Below are 13182 nucleotides of genomic sequence, written 5' to 3'. Positions count from 1 at the left end.
AGCTAATTCAAGTTTTATCACTATAAGAAACAAATTTTGTTTATCTAGAGGTGATTTTGTACTTTCCTTTGGAAAACTAAGGACAATACTGACAATTGCATGGCACGCTGTTTGGTCAACCCAGACGACGACGTTAACTTCGGATTTGTTGACTACGTTAGGACGTTACTCTTCACGTCTTCTCTCTCCTCGGCGAATTTTCTCTCTCCTCAGGAAAATTCTCTCTTCTCCTTCAATTAAACCAGTACTCCAAATTCTTTAACTTGACTTCCCTCAATAAAACCAGTACTAATTAACATGAATTTTCTCATTATCACGACATTTAAACCGGTAATTTCACAACTACCGTCAATGAACAATTGATAATATAACAATTGCCAGAATTGACGAAAAAAATTATCTCTTTGCCGACCACAAATTCCAGAAATTTAATGGCCTTCTCGATCTCCCTATACTCTTAATTTACTTTCAAAAAAAGAAAAACTCTTATGGTATGTTTGGGATGTTGGATTTCATTTCAAATTCTAGAAGTGGGGCAAATGAAGTGTTTGTGTGAAATCGTGAACTTTGGGTTAATTTTATTAAACTCAAGAGCTGAATCTTTATAATACAATGTTCCTTGGTTTCCTAATCCTACGAAACATGTACTGCTAGCCAAGGATAAGTAATGGAAATAATATCCTAGAAAATCAAATAATCAAATAATATCAAATAATATACGAAGTATTTCCTAAATATATCTTAATAGTTTGGCAAACAAAAGAATTTGTAATTGGATTTCATCCAAATCCACGACACTTGAAAACACTCTTTAGATTAGTAATTTCAAATTACTTTAGTATAGCTGTCATTTCAAATTCTGAGCCACATCTTGTCTCCAACCTTTCCCCTTTCATTTTTCTCTCTTCTATTTGTTGCCCGAGTAACAGCCACAGGCCCACAGTAGCTATATGAAACAAAGTTTTGAATTGTTAATGACGTTGGTTACGGATCAATAAATCGATGGTGGAAATATATATGGAGCTTGTAGTTTAGCAATAATCCTCTTTCTCTCTTCTCCTAATATTCATTTTCTCTCTCCTCCATCTGCCTCCTAAATGAAACTTCAAGTGCAATATAATTTTACAATTCCTGGAATTTAAAACTTTATGATCCAAACGCACAATTTGGATTTAAAATTCATCGATTACAATTCCACAATTGAATTCCAGTATTTGAAATGAATGTTGAGCTCCCAAAGTTATTTACTTTCTCCTTCATTGTTCCTTCTTCTCTTATTTCCTTATTCTCTCTCTTCTCTCTTCTCTCTTCTGACAAAGTTATGTAATATACTTTCTCTCTTCACGGTAAAAAGTGCAACCAAGTTAACCCCTTCATTGACGAAATTCCGTTCACTGTTTACTAGAGCTTTAACCATACGTTATAGGCATAACATTATTTACAGCTGGCATCTGAGCACATGGGCAATTTTTTTTCAATTTTTACGCAATACGAGGCAAGGTATTTACTAGATTGCCATTTGATCAACCAAAAATGTTAATCATTTTGATCAACCTGGGCGGCCTCCACAACTCTGAATCTACATCTAATGATATGTATGGACAAAAGTGAAATTCCAAATGTTGTAATTTGATTGATACATCCAAAACATCAACCTTTTACAATTCGAGAATTCCACAAGACCAAGTATTACTTTGTGAGAATTCCTTAAAAATGACACTCAAATCCTACAATAAAAACCCATCTAGGAAAAAAAAAGGTAAAAAAAAAAAATGTTCCTCGTAAGTCATGATGTACAAATTAGATAGTTCAATCATCTGGTAATATTTTCCAATCAACCAAACCTGGAATTGACATTGCCATTGTCATATATGTTGCCTCTGGGCTCATCCTGATTATTACAGTTATTGCTGGTGTCCAAGTTATGACCTTGCCAATTACCGTTGCCTTGTCTCATGGTAGTATATAAGGTGTCTTGCCGCTAAAGCTGTTAAATCTGTTATTAGTAGTGTTGTAGCTTATCAGCAATTCCATTGCCATCTCCGCTACTGCTATAGTTGCCAGTGGGTCCATGACCATGACTACCATTTTCGAAACTACATCCACCAAATGCAGCACCATAACCACTCCCAGGACTGCCTCCAAAGTCGTTACCTGCATTTTGTATATAGTGCCCACCACCAGCTCCATTTGAGACATTACGGGTCTTGAAGCTATCAGGACTGGTAGTGTAATTAGCTGCTCCATTTTCATTGGCAGAAAAGCCCTCATATATGCCGGCGTTAGGCCTGCTGCAGTTGCCATCACTGTATTCTCCAGTGTTTCCAAATCCTGTGTTACTAAAGGAATTATAACTACCACCATTTGCGTTGTTACTGTCTCCGCCACTGAACTTGCCACCAGTGTGACTGGTAACAGTTCCATAACTGTCATTTCCTCTAAAGCTGTCACCATAACCAGAAGCACCAGAAAAACTTGGACCAGGACTAGTACGCCTCTGGTCAGCAGCGTAAGCTACTCTTAGAAATCGGCCATGAAGGTCCTGGAAATTATAAATTGAACAGTTAATAAGAACTAATAGAAGTATAGTGAACTCTGGAAATAGAAAATCTGCACCCAGTAATATATCAAAGTGAAATAACACCACCACCAACTCTAATTCAATTCTTAATCAAATATGATGGTCTCATAAGAACCAGAATACTCACGAGATTTGTCTTTCATAATTCTCAAATTTCTCAGGTACACAAACATTATCCAAAACCCAAGAGGCTATCCAGCAAATGGCTTCTCCCTGCCCCAATTTTTGTAAGTTTTGGTTGACCAATGTAGAAACTTTGCCTTTTTAAAAAATAAAATAATAAACTAGAAATTTGGTCCAATAATGATATAAAAAGTATGTTACCATAAAATCATACAGTCATTAAGAATGATCCAAGTCATTCATTGAATTCATATTAGTCACCAACATCATACTACATGTCTATAATAATTGGTATGTTAGATTTAAAAAAGTAGGAGGTGCTAAGGTGCATGATGATCTTGTTGTTGTTATGTGTGTGACTGTGTGTGTGTGTTGTTGTTGTTCTGTGTGTGTGTGTGTGTGTGTGCGCCTTATGTTATTGCATTACTTTTGGCAAGTGGCAAAGGGCAGAGCTGCACTTAAGCCACTAAAATAGTGAGGCAATCAACTGCTTAAAAAAAAAAGCCCATAAAAAAAGAGCAAATAGTCAGTCATTACCCTTCCATCCAAAGCCTGGATGGCAGAAGATGCCTCTTCAGCAGATGCATAAGAGACAAAGCCAAAGCCTCTTGACCTTCCAGACTCACGATCAAAGATAACCCTGGCTGCAAGAAACAGACACAGAAACTGAAAATTCATCCTTGGTTGACAAAACAAAAAAGAGTATATCAAAGATAAAACTTCAATACAAGATGAGTGCAAAATACACTTAGTTTATGCTCTCAATATGCACTTTCTAAATATTTAAAACACACTCCAGTGTTACAAACCTGCAACAACTTTATAATAACTTCTTGATTAGTGTAACTAACTCTATGAAGCTACTGTTACAATGCTCCCCCGGTGACAACAAACTTGTCCTCAAGTTTGGACAACAAAAGCAGGAAACCTTTGTTCAAATTCCTCTGCAAACTCCCATACTGTCAGGACAAAATTTCCACTTCAGTGCTGAACTGCTACCTTGTTATGGTGCTCAACAGTTCTGCTCTCCCAAATAGCCTTAGGTTTCCACTCTTCCTCATCACTTCTACCATGAATCCAACTAGGAATATGAGTCACTGCAGGGAGCCAGGGGTGATGCCTTCAAACCTTTTAAGCTGTAAAACATGAAATACAGGATGAATCTGAGCATCCTGAGGAAGCTTCAACTTATAGGTAACCTCTCTAGCTCTCTTACAACTTCAATCACTTGGAATGGACTATAGAACCTAGAAGAAAGCTTCTCTTTAGCAACTTCTGAGAGAGTTTTTCTTATAGGTGTAACTTCAACCAGACCCAACTTCCAACAATAAACTTCCTTTTAACTTCTCTTTCTATCAGCCTGAGAGTTCATTCTGTCCTGAGCCCTTCTCAAATGGAACATGACCTTCTGCAACATTTTTTCTCTCTTTTGAAGAGACCTATCAACAGTTACTAATTTAGGGTTCACCAAGGAGATAAGGTAAATGTAAGGGAGGTGGTTGAGAATAGACAATCTCATATGGAGTTGATTGAGCAGAGGTATGAAAAGTGGTACTATACATTTATACCCCCATTCAGCTAAAGAAAGCCATTTACTCTAATTCTTAGGGTACTCGCTACTAATGCGCCTCAAATAGGTCTTCAAACACCTGTTTACCCTCGTTCATTAGTCTGAGGATGGTAAGAAGATGATAATAACAACTAAGTGCCTGGGAATTCTTAGGGCACTTACTGCTCATGCACCTCAAAAAGGTTTCCAAACACCTGTTTACCCTCATTCAATAGTCTTGAGGGTGGTAAGAAGAAGATACTAACAACTCAGTGCCCTGGAACTCAAACAAAGCTCTCCAAAATTACTAAGGAACAATAGTTTGAAACTGTTGTTTGGTGATTTTGGTTCTTGTCTACTATGGAGATTAGGATGGCTAGTTTGTTTAGAAAAAGAAAGAAGTTAAAAACAGATGCCTTTTCCTCCTCTAGGACTAATGAAACCGAACCTCAACCACCAATTATCAAAATTCCCAACCGCTATAATGCCAATATAAAATAAAGAAAAATTCTTCCCAACAAAATTCTATGACCAAATAGCACATCAAGTACTCCGGTACTCGGCATTGACATAGGCGTGAGAAGGGTGGCATAGAACTTTGGGTTGTTAGACTTTTTGAACCACCGTGAAAAACATATTCTGAAATCACCCTTGAGTTCCTCTCCACCCTTTCCGTCACAAAATTTCCCAAGAGAATACAAGATAACCTTTTGAATGTTCAATGCCGAGAGAACCCTAACTCTCACAAGGCTCAATCAAATATTCGGTGGGAACCCTTTACACCATGTTATAGAATATAGACCCATTGAATGAAAAAAAGGGGGCTATTTCCAGATCGCACTCGGCACTGCCTCACTGTTTAGTGCTTAAGCTTAATAGGTGTACATTTGCAATGATTCAGGAAACTGGAAGCTACGAATCCATATCAGGATAACAACAAACAAACTAGAGTAATTTGTCATGTCCTAACTCCTAAGCTTACAGTCACAGAATGTCAGCTTTATCTTACCAAAATTTTGACTCGAAAACCATAGACTCTTAAATTATCTGATAAGATATTTGTAAGAAATATAAGTTTATATCTAGAGAAATGATGCATCCATCATAAACAATGACATGATGACCAAAAAGGTGGTAGCCCGTGAGTCAATTGAGATAAAACTATTATCATTATCTCATACTACTCCCAAAGCATTTTAGCAAAGAAATCAATGGTAAAAAGTGTAGAATTAACACACCTTCAATGACATCCCCATAAGGAAGGAATGCTTCTCTTAAGCTATTCTCATCTGTAGCAAATGAAAGACCTGCAACGAAATATACAGTCATATAAATATACAAACCAATATTGAACAAGCCAACTTGTCTGAATAATGTGACAGGAATCACAAGATAACTATATAACCAATGTCCGTCTTTGATTTCGGTGGTTCAAAACAATTTGAAGATGAAATGAAAGACTTAATACCTCCAATGAAAAGCTTTGAAGAAGAAAAACATCTAATAGCCTGGTAAAATGGTGCATTAGGAACTGATGGATCCAAACTTTGCAGCTTGTGTGATGTTTGCTTGAGTATGTTTCCAATCTTGTTGATAAAAGCCATCCTGAAAATAAAGTAGAATTCAGAGAGACCACATAACATGTATGAAAAGGCCACACATTACGCATATAACACCCCCCCCCCCCCCCCTTTTTTTTTACATATATAAATACTAGGTGAATTTGATGCATTGAATAATTGAAGAAGAAAAGTTCAATAAATCCATCCAAAGTCTCTAGTTCCCACAAAAGCAAGTGGCATTTGCTCAACTTCTTGACTCCTAAAAAAACTAACATCAGATCAAGCTCAAGATTTTCATACCAAGTTGAGGCTACATTTCTTCTTTTGCTTAAGACAGGGAAAAAAAAAAAAAAAAGAAGCAAAAGTCACTGCTGGAAAGAGTTCACAAGAGTTACAATGTCCTGAGTTTTTTTAAAAAAACAGGCTTACCTATTGCGAATTAAAAAAAGGAAATAGAACAATAAATTTTAAAGTTCCTATGTTTATACTTCTGTGGACCAGAAATCTCCTATAGTACTGACTGAGTGACATGGTTATGAAATCTTATAGATGCATAGATCCCCAATTCAGGCTAAGAACATGCAATTTCATTTTCAGAAAACAATGAAATGCAGTATTAAGACACATCTCAGTATTGTATAAATCCTAATTGAATCCGTGTAACATCGCTAAAAACACAATCTTCAGAACATGGTTGAATCCAAATGAAGTAACACATTAGGGGATTTAAGGGACATGGTACATGCTTCTTTGTTTTACAATGGTTGAGCAGTAAGAAAACAATAGGAAAAGGAAATATAACTTGTCAGACTATCTTTTACAAGAATTCAATTTCGTATTTCAGTTCGGGAGTTTCTGTGTTAGCTATATACCAAGTAGAACCATGTAGCAAATTTCCAAAGGAATCCAAGTAATTGAATCCATTACTTGCCATCAAATTAATACAAGTACATTCCAATTGTCATTTCATACACTTATTGCTCGTACCGGAAATCATAAACCTACATTTCATCCTTAAAATTTGCATAAACATCCAGGCATTTAAATCTCATTCTTTGCACAATAAATTGTGAAATAGCCAACTACGTGAGGTTTTGATTGAAAAGCCAGCGCCTTTTTCAACAAGTTTCGAATTTCGAATGAATTTGGATACCTTAAAACTAATAGTTGAGCAAATTTGGCTGTTATGAAAATATGAATATTGCATAATTTAATTACATCCAAACAATCACATTCCACTTCCTGAGTCTTGAAACCACAAATATTTGAACCCAAAAATCTCAAATTGCCATGTATTGTTTCCTAATAACATTACAACCAATATTATTAAACACATGTAAACTCCTAATCATTTATGTTGAGCTCAATTGGTTAATTATTAGTAAATTGTCTGATATACAATTTATAAAAAGTAAACTATAAATTTCAGCTAAATTAGCAAAATATTAGTGAAAAACAGAAATTGGCACATACCCTTTGATTGAAAGATAAAAGGGATGAAGATGGAGAAGGGTTTAAAGAGTTGTTTGTATCTGCTTCTTGTGCTGGAGGTTGCGCCGCCGAGTGAGTAGGAATACCGTCTACCGGACAGGAGAAACTGGAAAGTAAGAATTTGGGTATTGAGTTTAAAGTTTAAAACAAGTTAAGCCTTTTTTTTTTAAATAGAAAAAACCAAGTTAACTTGAGCCTTGGTTCTTTTGGATTATTAAATGAAAATAAAAACATCGTTCATGTTAAGTAAATAAAAACGGAGGAAACTAGAAGCGATTGGGATATTAAAAAATTTTACATTAAGATATTGAGTTAATATTGTATTAAAAGAAAGGGATTTGATGGTGGAAGAAATAATATTAATAAAAAAAATAAAAAGTAGTCTTGGATTCGAGTGAAAATTGTTATATACACCCTTACACTCAAGTGTATTATGCTCATTTGATATATTTTTTTTGTTCATTTTAAAATCTAAAATGAGCAAAATTATATCAAATGAGAAAAAAAAAAAAACACCTTTGGATGCACCTACCTCTATGTGCACCCGGGTGTATATAAAAAGTTTGAATGGGATCATGAAAGAAAAAAGAAATATTATTATGTAGTTGTATATCAAAAATGGAAGTGGAACACTTTAAAAAAAAAAAAACAAAGTCGTATTTGATGAGTGTAACATTTAAAATAAAGCGGAGAGAGTGCTTCTATTTTGTTCAACTCAAAAGAATAGGGCTTTAGAGTATATTGTATTCAAACTAAATCAACCAATGGTATTATGGTGGGGAGAGTTTATTTTCTCATTATAATTGGATATGCTTATGTTTAAAAAGCGTAAAAAATTAAATAGGGTAAACATACAGTGATAGAGAGAGTACAATACAATACGAGTAACTGGACAGTGCACCAGAGCAAGTTCAGGTGTATGCTACTATGCTAGCCATGGTAATTAAGTACTCCGTACAATATATCCACATGACAAAGAGATGAAAAGAAAAATTTTCTTTAGGCTTTTCATCGAAGACTTGAAAGCTTGATACATTATAGAATAAGAACAATCATTAAGTCTTTATGGAGCTGATTAAGATAGAACAACACGTAGTTCACTTTATTAAAGACAATGTTAAAATTATGATTATCTGTTGAATTAGGGGAAAGTTATATGTTATCTATATAGTCATATAGATCATGGCAAAGGAAGCAAATATGCCGAGCTAATTTTATGTAGGTTGTCCATGCAATTCCTAACCCAACCCAAAGGTTATTGTGAGAAAACCGTACCTAACTTAAACCAAAACCAAACCACCTGAACTCAACCCGATTCGACCCATAATTCATATTTTGTACTAAATAGTAAGTTCTATACAAAATCTCATAGTTGCTTTACCACAGCCAAACATTATCAAATCTAGCCTAAGCTCGATCTATTGTCTCAAATTGTCTAGCCCGCTAATCCAGGCTAGGTTGACCCATGAGGGGTTTTGACCTGGTAGGACCCTTCATCTAACCTACAAAAAAAAAAAAAAAATGTTGAGTTAGTTAAATTGCCAACTTAAACTATTGTAACATATTATTAAGCTCTGTACTTTGCATTATGAATTCATGACAGAGACAATTTATAACAGAGAAAAAAAAGTACTGTAGTGTATAGATGAAACATTTAATCCGATTTCCTGTTTTTCTTCTTCTCATTCCTTAGCTGAGTTCGGCGAAATCTTCATCTCAGAAGACGAAGATAGAAGTATACATACTTTGCTCTTCTTGTAATGCTTTCTTTGGCAGTCGATGCTGGAAAAGCTTTTATATCATGTAGTGAAAAACTAGAAGCAACTACATGTAATGCAAGAACCTGTAAGTCTGTAACACTGTCTCCCTGTTTCGAATGCAAATGCAGTTCTATTTCCATCTAATCTCAAAAGACAAGATCTAAGAAGAAATGTAATCTTATGTAATATAAACATCCAAACTATAAAATCAAAAATATGTGAAATACAAAGTATATCTCAATTCTTGACATTTGCCATACCAAAACCATCTGCTTTACATAATTGCCACATATTGTACAAAGTTTGAATACAGAGACGTGAAAGAACGAGATTTAACCATTAAATATGTAGAGCTCGTAAACAAAATCACAAAAGCGAATATTACAGCTTAAAATTGTTCCGTTCTAAATAGCGAACAGATCATTTTCTACCGATATTATTCAATGACCTTTGAGATCCACTGAACAAATCTAGTATATAGTTTTCCAAATCATCAGCAGTGTACTTTATGTACTTGTCACTGATTTCGTTGCTGTGTCGTCCCACAAAGGTTCGATATGCTTGGATCACCTTAAGCGATGTTGAAATACGCAAATCTTCCTGAAGCTGAGGATCCCTGACCAGCCATCCAGTTTGATTCCTGTAGACCTCCTCAAAGGAAGCGTAGAAGCTCCTCAACCTTTCTTTCAGAACATTTTTTATGCTTGAATTCGATCCAGAGTTCTCACTTCCATCATCTTTGAGAAGCGAGAGGATGAAGCTCCAGGTAGCTCTTTCATAATTCATTGCTTGCCGCTGAAATTTCCCATTATGCCTTTTGATCCAATCATCCCCAAATATATCTCTAAGCTCGGAATGCTTCACCTTTTGTGCAATGTAATAAATATTGTTCATGAGAAAGAAATGCTGTAAAGCAGGATCTTTGTATAATTTTGACTTTTCATCTATATTAGCTATGAGAGCTGAAGTGAGGGATCGGAAATGGAAAGCCATTGGAGTAGCATTGCAAGTGCTATCGAATTGGTTTGCCTCATCTCCAAATGCAACAGAATCAGCCATGGGAGAAAGAGATTCCTCTCTCTCAGCATCTTCAAGAATTTGATTTAGAGTGTCTTCGTAATCAGTGAGGAGTCTCAGGTAGTTCATGACGTACCTGGTAAGATGGTGAGTCCCACCCCCGGCAAAAGGATTGACTGATGCATTGTTAGCAATAGCATTCCTAAATTCAAGAAAAGTCGCCCTCACTGCATCACCTAATCTCCTCAAAACCTCACAGAACTCATCCCTAACAGCCTGGTCCTCCGCATACAAAGAATTAATATCAGGAAGCAAATCTGCTAGAACCTCATACATGTCAAGGATACGAAACAATTTCTCAGGTTGCCTAGGGCTCACAGCCACAGCATCCCCAAAACTTAGTAGCTGCAGAACTGAAGCTTTAGATGAGTCGGTGAAGCACAGAGAGCTCAACGAGCCAAACTCCCCAAAGATATCGTCGCATAACCTTTTCTCACTTGCAAGATATCCCCTTACAAAGATTTTCAAGGCCCAAACCCATCTCTTGATTTGTGAATCCAAGCTGCCCCATTCCATCTTAAGTACATCATCAATGCTTAGTGGCTCGACTTCAAGAACAAAGAGGCATCTACTAAGGGCATGTTTTCTTGCATTAACATAAGCCTGGGAGCACTCATGGTCATAATTCGAAATAAACATCATGTTTGCAATACACTTTAGGTCCGGAATCACATCTGGATGCACTAAATCAACAATGTAATCCTCCAAGTTTTTGCCAACAGATTCTCTTTGAAGTGAATCCTCTAGTGGATCATCCTCCAAGGAAATCGGGCTACCAACCATATCACCCCTCTCACTAGAACGGAAAGACTTGTGCTCCGGTTCAAAAGGTTGGCTATGCTGCACAATTATGTGCCCAAACTCTTCTTCAAGTCTAGCCATTGCAGTCTGAAGCACATCATGAGCTTTCCTTAATAGCTCCACTTCCTCATCATCCTTATTCAAACACAAATTCTCCAAATTTTCAGTCAAAACACGCGCCTCATCAACCGCCTTTAGGTACTCAGAAGCATCCTCCGGACCCATATCCCATATCATCGTCTCATCCGATACACGATTCGTTATCTTCTCAGAGACTAGATTAAGATACTCCTCAGTCTCACTAACCCCCTTAGTTGGAGACTCAATAACCTTTGAATCATCAACCATAGACATTGCGGTCAATCGGGTTCGAAGATCAACCAAGATTTTCCTCTCATCTTGAGACAAAATCTTTTTAGTCCCTAATGCTGCAACAATATGCTGTGCAGCAGCAACAAGGTCACCTTCTGCATTTCTAGCAGGAAGCTCAGATTCATAGCCCCCCATTATAGGTCAATGTTCACTTCTCTAAAACCCCAGAAATAAAAGACTAATGTTTTTGAACTTCTGAAACAGTAAAACCCTCAAAAGCATGAAATTCAAAACAAAATTAAATTAATCTACAAAACCCAGATAACTAATTTGAAATAAACATCAGATATTAGCAACACAAAGTACACTTAAATTAAAATACTTAACTATACTTTTTTATTTAATATAATATTAAAAACATCAATAATTTGAACAAAAAGAAGCTTGATTAGTAAAGTAGATATGAACAAAGCTTAAAACCACAAAAGTGCAAGAAAATTAAGCTGATTTTATACAAAATTATGCAATATTTAAAGAAAACAAAAGATGGTTTAGTTATTATTTACTTAATTTAATATAATAACTACCATACTAGTATGAAGTATTTGATAGAAAAATGGAAGAAACTAACCTTGAAGATCTATGAATATAGCCTAGGACAACTGAAAGTGGGATAAGTTCAAAGAAATTGGTAGTGTGAATATACTGAAATCAGAGGAAATAAAGTGGAAAAGATGATTTTAATGGAGAATTTAAAGTGAAAGTAACGACTGTATAATGAATAATCAGTCTTTGTCAAAGAAAGAAAGAAAGAAATGTGGAGATTTTTCAGAGATTAAATAATGAAGTATACGGAGTAGTATGGTGGGGAGAATGTAGAATGTAGAGTGTAGAGTATTAGAATACTGAGATATTGAGATTGGGGTAGCTACATCCTTCAAGATGTTGACTAATATGGTCTATTTCTGACACCAATGTAGACGTCTGTTTTTGTTCTTGTTTACCTTTCTTTTGCTAGGTTCTAGATTTATTCCTTAAATCGTTAAAAAAATTATGGTCTATGTATGGTGGAAAGCTAAATCTGATTGAAAGCTAAATGTGATTGAGTTAGCTGATTTTGAATAGCGGATTTTATTAACTGATTTGACTAACTTATTGTATTAACTGATTGTATAAAAGTGTTTGGTAAATAGCTGATTACTTAAAGCTATTTAAGTATGCAAAATGACCAATAAGGAAATTGACATATTTAACTTTGAAGGATTAGTTATTTCATAAAAGAAAAATTACATTATAAACTTTGTAATGTTACAATCATTTTTATGAAATTGAAAAATTTATGTTTCTTAAATTAAACTTGTTTCTTCAAAAAAAAATAATAAAAAAAAAAATCTAACATAAAAAAAAATCAGATAATTAAAAAAAAAAATGAATGATAATTAAAAAAAAAAAAAAAAATCAGATTCATTTGGTTTAGGTTAAGGATTTCGAAAATTTTGGAGGAGATAAGAATAACTAAAAGTTAGATTAAAACATATATTTTTTTTGGAAGAAAAAAAAAACAATAAACAAAACAATAAACAAAACAAAGAAAAAACTATACTAAAAAAACAATAAACAAAACAAAGAAAATCAAAGGAAAAGATTGTTTCAAAAAAAAATTAAGGGAAAGAAATTGAGAAAATTAACAGAATTAGATCTACTATAGAGTATGTGGAGTGGAGGTGGGAAGAAGTGAGAAATGAATTGCAATTGCATGGTTGTATGCCTGTATGTCATAGGGCTTAATAAAAAACAAGAGGGCAAATTCGTAATTTAAACTCATCTAACCAAATAAGTTTTTTGGAAACGTTGCTCATACCAACATTTTGTAAAAAAACTTATTGAGGTAAATAAGCTCTTCCAATAAGCTTGCTGCTAAACACT

The 13182-nt window shown here is 34.9% G+C and overlaps 2 pseudogenes across 2 annotated transcripts; both read right to left on the bottom strand.

The window, feature by feature from the left end:
* Positions 1-1608: 1608 nt before the first annotated feature.
* Positions 1609-7483, bottom strand: LOC145584915 (uncharacterized; annotated as a pseudogene). The gene is made up of 5 exons (XR_014100447.1): positions 7289-7483; positions 5722-5858; positions 5492-5560; positions 3242-3348; positions 1609-2542 (listed from the first exon to the last, which is right to left on the bottom strand). The product of XR_014100447.1 is annotated as an uncharacterized LOC145584915 (transcript).
* Positions 7484-9301: 1818 nt separating this feature from the next.
* LOC145586241 (exocyst complex component EXO70E2 pseudogene) lies at positions 9302-12120 on the bottom strand (annotated as a pseudogene). The gene is made up of 2 exons (XR_014100846.1): positions 11888-12120; positions 9302-11511 (listed from the first exon to the last, which is right to left on the bottom strand). The product of XR_014100846.1 is annotated as an exocyst complex component EXO70E2 pseudogene (transcript).
* Between the last annotated feature and the right edge of the window lie 1062 nt (positions 12121-13182).

The sequence above is a fragment of the Chenopodium album genome, chromosome 16, assembly GCF_948465745.1.
Source record: "Chenopodium album chromosome 16, dcCheAlbu1.1, whole genome shotgun sequence".
Taxonomy (NCBI): domain Eukaryota; kingdom Viridiplantae; phylum Streptophyta; class Magnoliopsida; order Caryophyllales; family Amaranthaceae; genus Chenopodium; species Chenopodium album.
This window is presented reverse-complemented; position numbering and strand designations above follow the sequence as displayed.